Source organism: Myotis myotis, unplaced genomic scaffold, assembly GCF_014108235.1.
Source record: "Myotis myotis isolate mMyoMyo1 unplaced genomic scaffold, mMyoMyo1.p scaffold_m19_p_1, whole genome shotgun sequence".
Lineage (NCBI taxonomy): Eukaryota > Metazoa > Chordata > Mammalia > Chiroptera > Vespertilionidae > Myotis > Myotis myotis.
The window spans coordinates 111,191,065-111,203,689 of record NW_023416313.1 but is presented as its reverse complement, the minus strand read 5'-3'; the positions used below and the strand labels follow the sequence as shown (position 1 = coordinate 111,203,689).

Sequence of the window (12,625 nt, the reverse complement as noted above, 5' to 3'; positions counted from 1 at the left end):
GGCTGGGGAGATGTGGAAGAGGAATACATTAGGAAAATTAGTAATTAGAAAAATGAGACAATAATGGGGAGACTCTTTGAGCTAGCGTTCATCTTGGCAGACTTCTTGGAGGAGATGGGGACTGAGCCAAATCTCACCGTGTCACAGGGTCCAGCGATCAGAGAAGGGTGAAGGCCTGGCTGCTCTCCATTTTCCCATCTGGGTGTGGAGGGTTCCCCACCTCACAGGAACCAAGAGAGAAAAGTCATGATGGTATAGAACTGTCATGATATTGAAGATCATTTATTGTGTGTCCATACAGACCACACACAGTGCTAAGGGCTTTATGCAAATTATATCTCCTGAAAGAAGGATTTGGAGCCCAGGCAAGTGTTGCTTATCAAAGGGTTTCAGGTTTGATTCCCCATCAAGGGCACTTACCTGGGTTTTCAGCTCAGGTTGGGGTGTGTGCAAGAGGCAACCATTAATGTGTCTCTTTCACATCTCTCTCTCTCTCTCTTTGTTTCCTCTCTCTCTCTCTCTCTCTCTCTCTCTCTCTCTCTCTCTCTCTCTCTTTCATTCTCCCTTCCTTCCTCCCTCTAAAAATCAATGGAAAAAATATCCTCAGGTAAGGATTAACAACAACAAAAAAGATTTGGAGTCAGAAGATCGGGGTTCAGAGTTTTGCCCCTCCATTTTTTGCTATGAATCCTTAAGTATTAACCTTGTAACTTCATTTTCTTCATCTGTAAAATCAGATGAAAAATGGTATCATCACTAATGAAAAGTCGCCATTTACTGAGTGTTTTTATGTCAAATATCAAACTAAATACTTTAAATTTTTTTCTTTTAATCTACACAGCCACCATATGAGCTAGTGAGTGTTACTATTGCACATATGATGCCCGGCTGGCATGGCTCAGTGGTTGAGCATCAGCCTATCAACCAGGAAGTCCTGGTTCAATTCCTGGTCAGGGCACATACCTGTATTGCAGGCTCAATCCCCAGTGTGAGGCATGCAGGAGGCAGCCAATTAATGATTCTCTCTCATCATTAATGTTTCTATCCTTCTCCCTTCCTCTCTGAAATCAATAAAAATATATTTTTAAAAAAATAGTTCACATATGAGGAGACTGGGGGTAAGACAGGGTAAGTAATTTTTTGAAGATCTGAGATTAAATCATGAATCTACAGCTCATCCTCTCTTTTTTAATGGTTCTTTATTGTTGAAAGTATTACATATGGCCCCCTTTATCCCCATTGACCCACTCCAGCCCACCCCCATCCCAGGCCTTCACTATCCTATTGTCTGTATCCATGGGTTATGCATATATGCATACAAGGTCTTTGATTAGTTAACTCCTTCCACCCGCCTTCCCTTTGAGATTCCGCACTCTGTTCCATGCTTCCATGACTCTGGATCCACTATATTCATCAGTTTATTTTCCACATATGCATGAGATCATGTGATACTTGTCTTTCTCTGACTGACTTATTTCACTTAGCATGATACTCTCCAGGTCACTCCATGCTGTTTCAAAGGGTAAGAGATTCTTCTTTTTTAGTGCTGCATAGTATTCCATGGTATAAATGTACCACAGCTTTTTTATCCACTCATCTGCTGATGGGCACTTGGGCTGTTTCCAGATTTTATACAGCTCATCCTCTTAACCCCCAAATTATGTTATCTCCCTAACTACCAAACATAGTTGTTTTGAAGTTCAATTACAGTCATTCTTGAAATGCTTTATAACATAAAGTACCGTAGTAATTATTGTCACATTTGAGGAAGATATGTTTTAATATATGGCAAATGGAGGTATTGTATTTTGTTTTATTTCTACATAATACTTTTCTCAGAGCAGACTCCATTTTTTCCAAGAAGATGGGAGGTTGATCTGTTAGGCTTAGATTTCTTCAGTGAAGGCAAGATGTTATTAAAAACAAGCAACTTGCAGCCCAGCATCCACCTGGCACTGGCACTGTGCTAGGGCCATGAAGTTCATTTTGGAAAGCCATCTTCCATTTATATTCCACCACAATACAAGACTCACGGCGGCAGAGACGTTGTCCTGTCAACACCATGTCCCAAACGAACAGAAGACAGCATTTAAGTATCAGGAGCTCAGTCAGTATTTGAGTGAATAAATAAAGGTGAATCTGAGAGAGCAGAGGAGGCCTGAGGGAGGAAGGACAGAGACAGGTGTGGCAGATGCAGACTGCACTCCCCGAGGCCCCAGCCCACAAGATAACTGTGAAGGGTCAGGATGCCATGCCCATGGGGCAGACTGGAGGGGCAGAAGCAGCAAGTCAGCCTGAGTAGCTGGTACATATTGAGGCTGAGCCCAGGGTTAGGAGTGGAGAAGCGCTGCAGAGTGGCAGAGGTCAACAAGCCACCATCACCACTGCTGGAATCTGCCCCGCCCACCATCCTGTGGCCCACCCAGCATTAAAATCCTAACTCAGCACATCAAGAATCGGCAGAAGCGACTTTCCAATCCAGCTGGTCTGTACTCATTGCAATTAAGCCCACTAGAAAGAAAACAGCCACAGATGGGAAGACCAGTGTGGCTGGAAACCTCTTGCTTCAGGATAGCAGTACAGGGAACACATAAGTCAAGAGACCCATAGCCCACCACACCCCACCATGGTGCCCCGAGATGAGGGTAACTGGGCCTTAAAGAGGACACTCACCTCCTCAGAGAAGACAGATTTTCTACCGCTGAGGTGACACCACCACAGAAACCCCTGAAGTCCCAATAGTGAAAGTAAGAGAAAACAAAAACTGGAGCTATAGCACCACCTACTGGAAAACAAAGAAAGATATCTAGTCAACCTGCGAAACAGTTGAGACAGTACTTAAATATACTGTATATACATATATACATATATCCTATCTAATAAAAGACAAAAAAGGGTAATTGACCGTAGCTTCGATACACTTCCCATTGGCTAATCAGGGCGATATGCAAATTAACTGCCGAATAAGATGGCGGCCGGCAGCCACGCAGCTGAAGCGAGCAGGAGGCTTGCTTGCTCCAGTGATGGAGGAAGCCAAGGTTCCCCGCCTGCTGCGGCCCAGCTGTGAGCTCCGAAAGCAACAAAGTTTCAATTATAGAAGCTAAACAAACCCCAGATACCTGCTTTCAGCCAGCTGTGGCCACGGAGCTGGAGCCAGCTCTTAGCTCCAGTGACGGCAACAAAGTTTCAATTATAGAAGGTAAATAAATCCCAGAATTAAAAAAACAGAAGGAAAAAAAGGGGAGGCTGGGAGCTTCAGTCACCAGCCAGCCTGAAAACGGCCCTCAGCCCCTCACCCAGACTGGCCAGGCACCCAGTGGGGACCCCCACCCTAAAGGGGGTGTGGCCAGCCTGAAAACAGCCATCAGCCCTTCATCCAGGCTGGCCAGGAACCCCAGTGGGAACCCCCACCCTGAAGGGGGTGTGACCAGCTGCAAACAGCCATCAGCCCCTCACCCAGGCTGGCCAGGCACCCAAGAGGGACCCTCACCCTGATCCGGGACACCCTTCAGGGCAAACCAGCCAGCCCCCACCCATGCACCAGGCCTCTATCCTATATAGTAAAAGGGTAATATGCAAACTGACCCTAACAGCAGAAAGACTGGGAATGGCTGGTCACTATGACACACACTGACCACCAGGGGGCAGATGCTCAATGCAGGAGCTGCCCTCTGGTGATCAGTGTGCTCCCACATGGGGGAGCTCTGCTCAGCCACAAGCCAGGCTGATGGCTGCCACTACAGCGGTGGTGGTGGGAGCCTCTCCTGCCTCCTCAGCAGCCCTAAGGATGTCCGACTGCAGCTTAGGTCTGCTCCCCACTGGCAAGTAGATATCCCCCAAGGGCTGCGGGCTGCCAGAGGGATGTCTGATTGCCAGCTTAGGCCCAATCCCCCAGGGAGCAGGCCTAAGCCAGCAGGTGGTCATCCCCCGAGGGGTCCCAGACTGCGAGAGGGCACAGGCTGGGCTGAGGGAACCTCCCCCCAAGTGCACAAATTTTTTGCACTGGGCCTCTAATATATATATTTCATTTCCTCAAATGCCCAAGCAGAGAAATAATCTATTAAATATAATTAAAAATCAAGGTTACAAAGTAGTTCAGAAAAAAAATTTAAAATCTCCAGAAAATAAACTTAAAGGCATGGAAGACCATTTTAAATGACAGAGAATTCAAGATTGCAATTTTGAAAAAACTCAACGAGATACAAGAAAACTCAGAAGAGCAATTCAATGAGCTAAGAAATAAAATCAATGAACAAAAGGAGTACTTTACTGTTAAGGATCGTTAGAATACACTTGGCTTAATTTACGTCAGCTGGGACTCAGGGAGAGGGCAGAGCCACTCTCTGAGGGCGGGACCAGTCAAAGACTGGACGCCACTCAGTCTGACCCTCCCACCCAGTGTTAAGGGGATGGATCTCGTGATGTCAAAGGCCCACCCAGATGTGATATAACTTCCTGTAATTCGAGTATATAATAAAGAGCTTTCGGAGCTGGTGTGCGTGCGCTCTCTCTGTGTGCTCTGTCCCTTCAGAGGGCAGACTCTCTGTGCCTGTCCCTCCAGAGGGCAGGCACCACACCCAGCCCAAGTGTTTAATCTATTTTATGTCTGTCTTTCATTATTCTTTAAACCCGAAAGCGCCTCCTATTTGCACGAACCGGTTCAAGTCTCCCCCTCCATGCGGGACGCGGAAAGGAGACCCCAGCCCCAGCATGCCGGCTATACTTTACCAAAGAGATTAAACCTGTAAAAAGAATCAAACAGAAATTCTGGAGCTGAAGAATTCAATAAATGAGATGAAGAATGAATTAGAGAGTTTAGGAAATAGAGCAGATTAGATGAAAGTAAGAATTAGTGACATTGAAGATAGAAATATAGAAATGACTCAGATGGAAAGGAGCAAATTGAGAGTAAAAAAAATGAAAGAACTCTATGAGAGTTAAAATGATTAGAAAGAGAAATATATGAATAATGGGCATACCAGAAGGAGAAGAGAGAGAAGGGAACAGAGAGCCTATTTAAACAAATAATCAATGAGAACTTCCCAAACCTATGGAAAAGCTGGACCTTTGAATCCAAGAAGCTAGCAAAAGCCCTCAATGCAAAAGGACATTCTCCAAGGTACATGATATCAAAGCTCTCAAAAGTTAATGACAAAGAAAGAATTCTCAAGGCAGCAGGAAGAAGATGGAAACCCCACTAGATCATCATCCAATTTTTCACTAGAAACCCTAGAAGCTAGGAGCAAGAAGAAGCAAATATTTAAAATATTGAAAGAGAAATCACCAACCAAGAATGGCATATATGCCAAAGTTATTTCACTATGATGAGAAAATGAAGGCTTTTCCAGACAAACAGAAGCTGAGGGAATTTATCACCACAAGACCTGCATTATAAGAAATGCTAGAAGTTTTTCTATCTGAAACAAAAAGGCAAAGGATACAAAACTGAGACTAAGATGACAAATAGACAGAAGCAGGAAATTGCAATTCTTGTTCAGAATAGGATATTAAATACCTAAACATAACATAAAGGTTAAAGGGGTAAAAGCATTTTTTACAAAGAAGACAATAAATAGCGTAATTTGGAAATGAACAAATTATGCACAGCATAAACAGGAATACCTTGTGATAACAAAAACATATAAGGCAAGAGGAGAAAGAATGAATGGAGATAACATGCAATCAAAAGAAAAAGGACTATTGTACATATGAAATTTTCTTTGCATAGACATAATGGTAACCACAAAACAAAAATCTAGAAATGAGACCCATACAATTTTTAAAAAGATAAAACAGAGGAAAAAATTATAGAATACCACTAAACTGAAATAGCAGACAAAAACACAAGAGAGCCGAAACCGGTTTGGCTCAGTGGCTAGAGCGTCAGCCTGCAGACTGAAAGGTCCCAGGTTCGATTCCGGTCAAGGGCATGTACCTGGGTTGCGGGCACATCCCCAGTGGGAGATGTGCAGGAGGCAGCTGATCGATGTTTCTCTCTCATCGATGTTTCTAACTATCTATCTCTCTCCCTTCCTCTCTGTGAAAAATCAATAAAATATATTTAAAAAAAAAAAAAACACACACACACACAAGAGAAAAGAAACAATGAATACACAGAGCAACAAGTAAAAAAGATAAAATGGCTATAGGAAATCCTCCTATATCAATAATCACCTTAAATGTAAACAGATTGAATTCACTAATTAAAAGGCACAAAGTAGAAGAATGGATTTTAAAAAACAACAACTATAAGCTGCCTTCAGGAGACACATCTCAGCTGTAAACACATAGACTCAAAGTGTATCCAGAGAAAAGGGGTTATAGCCATACTCATATCAGACAAAAGTAAATTTGAAGATTTTTTTAAAGGTAACAAGAGTCCAGGTCGGATAGCTAAGTTGGTTAGAGTGTTGTCCTGATACACCAAGTTTGCATGTTCAATCCCTGCGTCAGGGTACATATAAGAAGCAACCAATAGATGCGTAAATAAGTGGAACAACCAATCAATGTTTCTCTCTCCCTCTCTCTCAAATCAATAAGTTAAAAAGAATGTTTAGAATGAGATGATCATGGCAGCTCGAACCAGTCCGAGGGTCCTGAAAAAGATGGTTTCAGTCTTGGGATGTTGTCCAAAGTCGCCGGTAGCAGCTGGAGTCCCCATTTCGGCTCAGGGTCCTACCAGAACATCAGATACTTAGCTTCCTGTGTATACTGATGAGCAGAACTCTTCCACTACATACTTCAGTTTTGCCCAAGGAGATATATGCAAGAACTTTCTTTAAAATTGCTGTACCATTAATAAACAAAAGAGTATTCAGAGAGGAGAATTATAGGATACTCTATGCAGGAAATGTATGATGTGGTAGCAGGAATGGAAGATTACAAGCATTTTGTTCCGTGGTGCAAAAAATCCAATACATCAAAGAGATCCGGATACTGCAAAACACAATTAGAAATTGGGTTTCCACCTGTATTGGAGTGCTATACATCCATAGTAACCATGGTGAAACCACATTTAGTAAAGGCATCCTGCTTTTCAATCATTTGGAGACTGGTGTTTTAGCCCAGGTCTGCCTGGCTACCCAAGGACTCGTACCTTGGATTTTTCAGTTTCTTTTGAATTCCACTCTCTTCTACACTCTCAGCTTGCTACCTTGTTTTTCGATGAGGTCGTAAAGCAGATGGTAGAGGCCTTTGAAAGAAGAGTATGTAAGCTGTATGGTCCAGAAACAAATATACCTCGGGAATTAATGCTTCGTGACGTTCATCACACGTAAAAAGAGAAAAGAACTGGAACTGGTCACCTACTTGTGACTTCAGTGTATTCACTTTTAGAACGTGCTTTTATCATTTGCTTTCAGAAGCTAGACAGCATTTGTTCAGCCCAGCTTTGATTATAAACCTGCACCATCGAAAATTTGCACTTGGAATATGGAAGCCCATGTACAAAGAATTCAGTCAAGTACTGAGTACGTTAGCATATTTACAGTCAACGGGATGTCATCACTATTGCTAGAATACTGACATCACTTTTCTGAGAGATATTGAAACTAAATTTAAACTTTTTAGTTATCACTTTATCCGAAAAAGGTTAGTTGAGATAATCATGTAGTATGTATTGTAATAACCTATCGCATTTAAGTTATTAAATTCAGACTATAACTTACTGTCATAAGGCCTGTGTCATGGGTTACAATATTTGCATAATCATCAGATACTTGCAGTAAAAACGTTGACTTAACAATACTGTTAATGAAGTTTCCTTGGCACTTTTATTTTTAAATTGTTCTGATTGTAGTAGGAGATAATTCAATGCTATGGTGAGGTTAGCTCCCTGATAACTCCTGGCTTTTTTGGTGAGTGGTCCAGAGCTTTAAGCTACATTTTTTATAGTTTGCAACCCTCTCCCGGTACTTTGCTCTTTCAACAATGCTGCTTGTGTATCAAGTTGTGTCTACAGCAGTGGGCAACATGAAGAGAAGTTGGTTGCTGTCTCCAGCAACAGGCATCCTTATTTTCTATTTATTGTGTGTACTCACTTTCAATAATGCATTTCAAACTGATATTTTTGTATACAAATCAATGTAAGGACTGAAGTGGTAACTTTATAAAGTTAATTTGTTTATTTTTTGTAAAAAAATGTTTAAAGGCAACAAGAGATAAAAATAGACATTTTAGGACACATAAAACTAACTCCTTCTGGGAGAACCAAGATGGCGGCATAGGTTAACGCCGGAGTTTGCTGCTTTGAACAACTACTTCAAAAGTGAAACCAAAAAACGGAAGGGACACCACCCAGAACCACAGGAACGCTGGCTGAGTGGAAGTCCTACAACTAGGAGGAAAGAGAAACGCATACGGACACTCAGAGGAGGCGCAGTGCTGAAGTCAGATTCTGAGGTGCGGAGTGCGCGGAGCGGGCTGGCGGCGGAGGGCGCGGTTGGCGTTTTCAATCGGGAGGGAGTCGCAGACTCTGAGCTCCAGATCCGGGCGAGTCTTTAGGGACCCAGACTCAAACGGGAGAAGCGGGACTGTCTGGCTTCGGTCAGAGCGAGTGCAGCTTTCTCTCTGAGCTTTGCAGCGGGTGCTGGGACTCAGAGAGGCAGAGCCCCTGGGGACAGGACTGAGAGCCGCCATAACTGCTCTCTCCGGCCCACCCTGTTGATCCTGTGCGACCCGCCCAGCCCAAGCCCTGCACACAGGCATTTGCCGGATAGCCTCAGGCAAAGGCCAGATTAGCACCTCCCTAGAGGACAGAAGTTCTCTCACTGCTGACACAGCTGATTCTCATAGCCACTTGGCCTGGAGGTCAAACCCTCCCTGGAATTAGCTACAGCAATCAAGGTTTAACTATAAGACTTCGAACAAAGACCACTAGGGGGTGCACCAAGGAAGCATAACAAAATGCGGAGACAAAGAAACAGGACAAAATTGTCAATGGAAGATATAGAGTTCAGAACCACACTTTTAAGGTCTCTCAAGAACTGTTTAGAAGCCGCCGATAAACTTAATGAGATCTACAAGAAAACTAATAAGACCCTCGATCTTATATTGGGGAACCAACTAGAAATTAAGCATACACGGACTGAAATAACGAATATTATACAGACTCCCGACAGCAGACCAGAGGAGCGCAAGAATCAAGTCAATGATTTGAAATGCGAGGAAGCAAAAAACACCCAACCGGAAAAGCAAAATGAAAAAAGAACCCAAAAATGCGAGGATAGTGTAAGGAGCCTCTGGGACAGCTTCAAGCGTACCAACATCAGAATTATAGGGGTGCCAGAAGATGAGAGAGAGCAAGATATTGAAAACCTATTTGAAGAAATAATGACAGAAAACTTCCCCCACCTGGTGAAAGAAATGGACTTACAGGTCCAAGAAGCGCGGAGAACCCCAAACAAAAGGAATCCAAAGAGGACCACACCAAGACACATCATAATTAAAATGCCAAGAGCAAAAGATAAAGAGAGAATCTTAAAAACAGCAAGAGAAAGAAACTCAGTCACCTACAAGGGAATACCCATACGACTGTCAGCTGATTTCTCAACAGAAACTTTGCAGGCCAGAAGGGAATGGCAAGAAATATTCAAAGTGATGAATACCAAGAACCTACAACCAAGATTACTTTATCCAGCAAAGCTATCATTCAGAATTGAAGGTCAGATAAAGAGCTTCACAGATAAGGAAAAGCTAAAGGAGTTCATCACCACCAAACCAGGATTATATGAAATGCTGAAAGGTATCCTTTAAGAAGAGGAAGAGGAAGAAAAAGGTAAAGATACAAATTATGAACAACAAATATGCATCTATCAACAAGTGAATCTAAGAATCAAGTGAATAAATAATCTGATGAACAGAATGAACTGTTGATTATAATAGAATCAGGGACATAGAAAGGGAATGGACTGACTATTCCTGGGGGGGAAAGGGGTGTGGGAGATGCGGGAAGAGACTGGACAAAAATCGTGCACCTATGGATGAGGACAGTGGGTGGGGAGTGAGGGCGGAGGGTGGGGCGGGAACTGGGAGGAGGGGAGTTATGGGGGGAAAAAAAAGAGGAACAAATGTAATAATCTGAACAATAAAGGTTTAATAAAAAAAAAAAAATAGACATTTTATAATGAGAAAGGGGACAATACATCAAGAAGACATAATGCTGCCGAAGCTGGTTTGGCTCAGGGGATAGAGCGTCAGACTGTGGAGCCCCGGTTGCGGGCTCGATCCCCAGTGTGGGGCGTGCAGGAGGCAGTCAATCCATGATTCTCTCTCATCATTGAAGTTTCTATCCCTCTCTCCCTCTCCCTTCCTCTCACTGAAATCAATAAAAACATATTTTAAAAAAAAGAAGAAGACATAATACTTTTCAATACATATGCACCCAACCTGGGAGCACCAAAATATATAAAGCCATTACTAACAGAACTAAAGGGAGAAATTAACAAAAGGCAATTATTGTAGGGGAACTAACAGCAATAAATAGGTCATCCTGACAGCAATAAATAGGTCATCCAAACAGAAAATCAATAAGAAAATATCAACTTTAAATGATACACTAGACCAAATGGACATAATAATTACAGAGCTTTTTTTTAAAATATGTTTTATTGATTTTCTACAGAGAGCAAGGGAGAGAGATAAAGAGTTAGAAACATCGATGAGAGAGAAACACTGATCAGCCGCCTCCTGCACACCTCCTACTGGGTATGTGCCCATAACCAAGGTACATGCCCTTGACTGGGATCGAACCTGGGACCCTTCAGTCCACAGGCCAATGCTCTATCCACTGAGCCAAACCGGTTCTGGCAAGAGCTTTTATTCTTTTTTTATTGATTTCAGAGAGGGAGAGGGAGAGGTAGAAACATCAATGATGAGAGAGAACCATTGATTGGCTGCATCCTGCACACCCCACACTGGGGATCGAGCCCGCAACCCAGGTTTATGCCCTGACCGGAATGGAACCTTGACCTCCTGGTTCATAGGTTGATGCTCAACCACTGACCCACGCCAGGTGGGCATTTACAGAGCTTTTAATCCCAGAACATAAGAACATATTTTCTTCCCTAATGCCCAGGGAGCATTCTAAAGGATAGAGCATATGCTGGGCACAAAACTAGTCTCAACAACGTTAAGAAGATTAAAATCATACCAAACATATTTCTGACCATAATGGTTTGAAACTGGAAATCAACTGCAAAAAGAAAGCTGGAAAAACCATAAATATGTGGAGATTAAAAACCATGCTACCAAATAACTACTTGATCAAAGAAGAAATAAAAGAAAAGGCCAAAAGATACATTGAGACAAATGAGAATAACAATACGACATATCAAAATTTGAAGATTGAAGCCAAAGGCAAGTTTATAGCATTACAGGCCTACACCAAGAAACAAGAAAAATCTCAAATAAACAACCTAACTTTTCACTTTAAAGAACTAGAAAAAGAACAAATGAACCCCAAAGTCAGTAGAAAGAAGGCAATAATAAAAATTAGAACAGATTTAAGTAAAATAGGAAAGAAAAAGACAATAGAAAAAATTAATGCAAGAGCTCAGTCCTTGAGAAGATAAATAAAATTGACAAAACTGCCTAGACTCACTAAGGAGAAAGATACAAAGGAGAAACAAAATTAGAAATGAAAGAGAAGTTACAAGTGACACCACAGAAATACAAAGAACTATAAAAGAATACTATAAAGACTACATGCCACCAAATACAATAACCTAAAAGAAATGAACAAATTTTTAGAAATATATAACCTTCCTTGACTGAATCACAAAGAAATGGAAAATCTAAATAGACTGATCAACAGTAAGGAAATTGAAACAATCATCAAAAACCTTCCCAAAGTCTGGGATCAAGATAGCAGTATAGGTAAACATGTTACTCACATTCTCCCACACCACATCAAAATTACAACTAAACTACAGAACAACCATCATTGAGAACCACCTGAAGTCTAGCTGAACAGAAATCCTATAACTACAGATATAAAAAGAAGCCACATCAAAACTAGTAGGAAGGGCAGACACACAGGGCCTGGTGGTGGTTAAAAATCTGGAGGAATATCTCAGCTGCGGAGATTCCCCTGAGGAACAAGGGGGTCCAGCCCCACTCTGGGACGCCCAGCCAGGTTTTAGTGCTGGAAAGAGGAGTCTCCATAATGTCTAGTTGTGAAAAACAGTAGAGAGTGTGGCTGAGTGTGGAGCGCTGCTGGAGTCCTTCCTCTTAAAGGGCCCTGAATAGACTCACTCCCTCTGAACTCCAGCTATGGGGCAGCAGCTTGAAAGGTGACAGGGACAATGGGGAGGAACTAAATTATCTGGCTTTGGGGCAAGCGTTGGAGGGGCAGCTTTCTCCCAGGCAGCAGTGCTGGCAGAGGCCACTGTTCCTTTGCTGGGCCCTCCCCCGACCAAGCCAGTAGGAGGACACCCATCAACCTGGCTAAAACTATTCACCCCGCCCTGGTGATTCCCTGAGACCCCACCCAATTCTCAGGCCCTCCCAAGCTGTCCAGTGCTGTTTCCATACAAACAGCCTGTCTTGGCTCATGCTGCAGGCATTCCTAAACTCTCTCAAGCAAGCAGAAGCTGGCCTCAGCATGCACACTACCTCTTGCTAAGTG

The 12,625-nt window shown here is 42.7% G+C and overlaps 1 pseudogene; it reads left to right on the top strand.

Annotated features, from left to right (window-relative positions):
* Window positions 1-6,569: 6,569 nt before the first annotated feature.
* Window positions 6,570-7,277, top strand: LOC118659877 (annotated as a pseudogene).
* The last annotated feature ends 5,348 nt before the right edge of the window (window positions 7,278-12,625 follow it).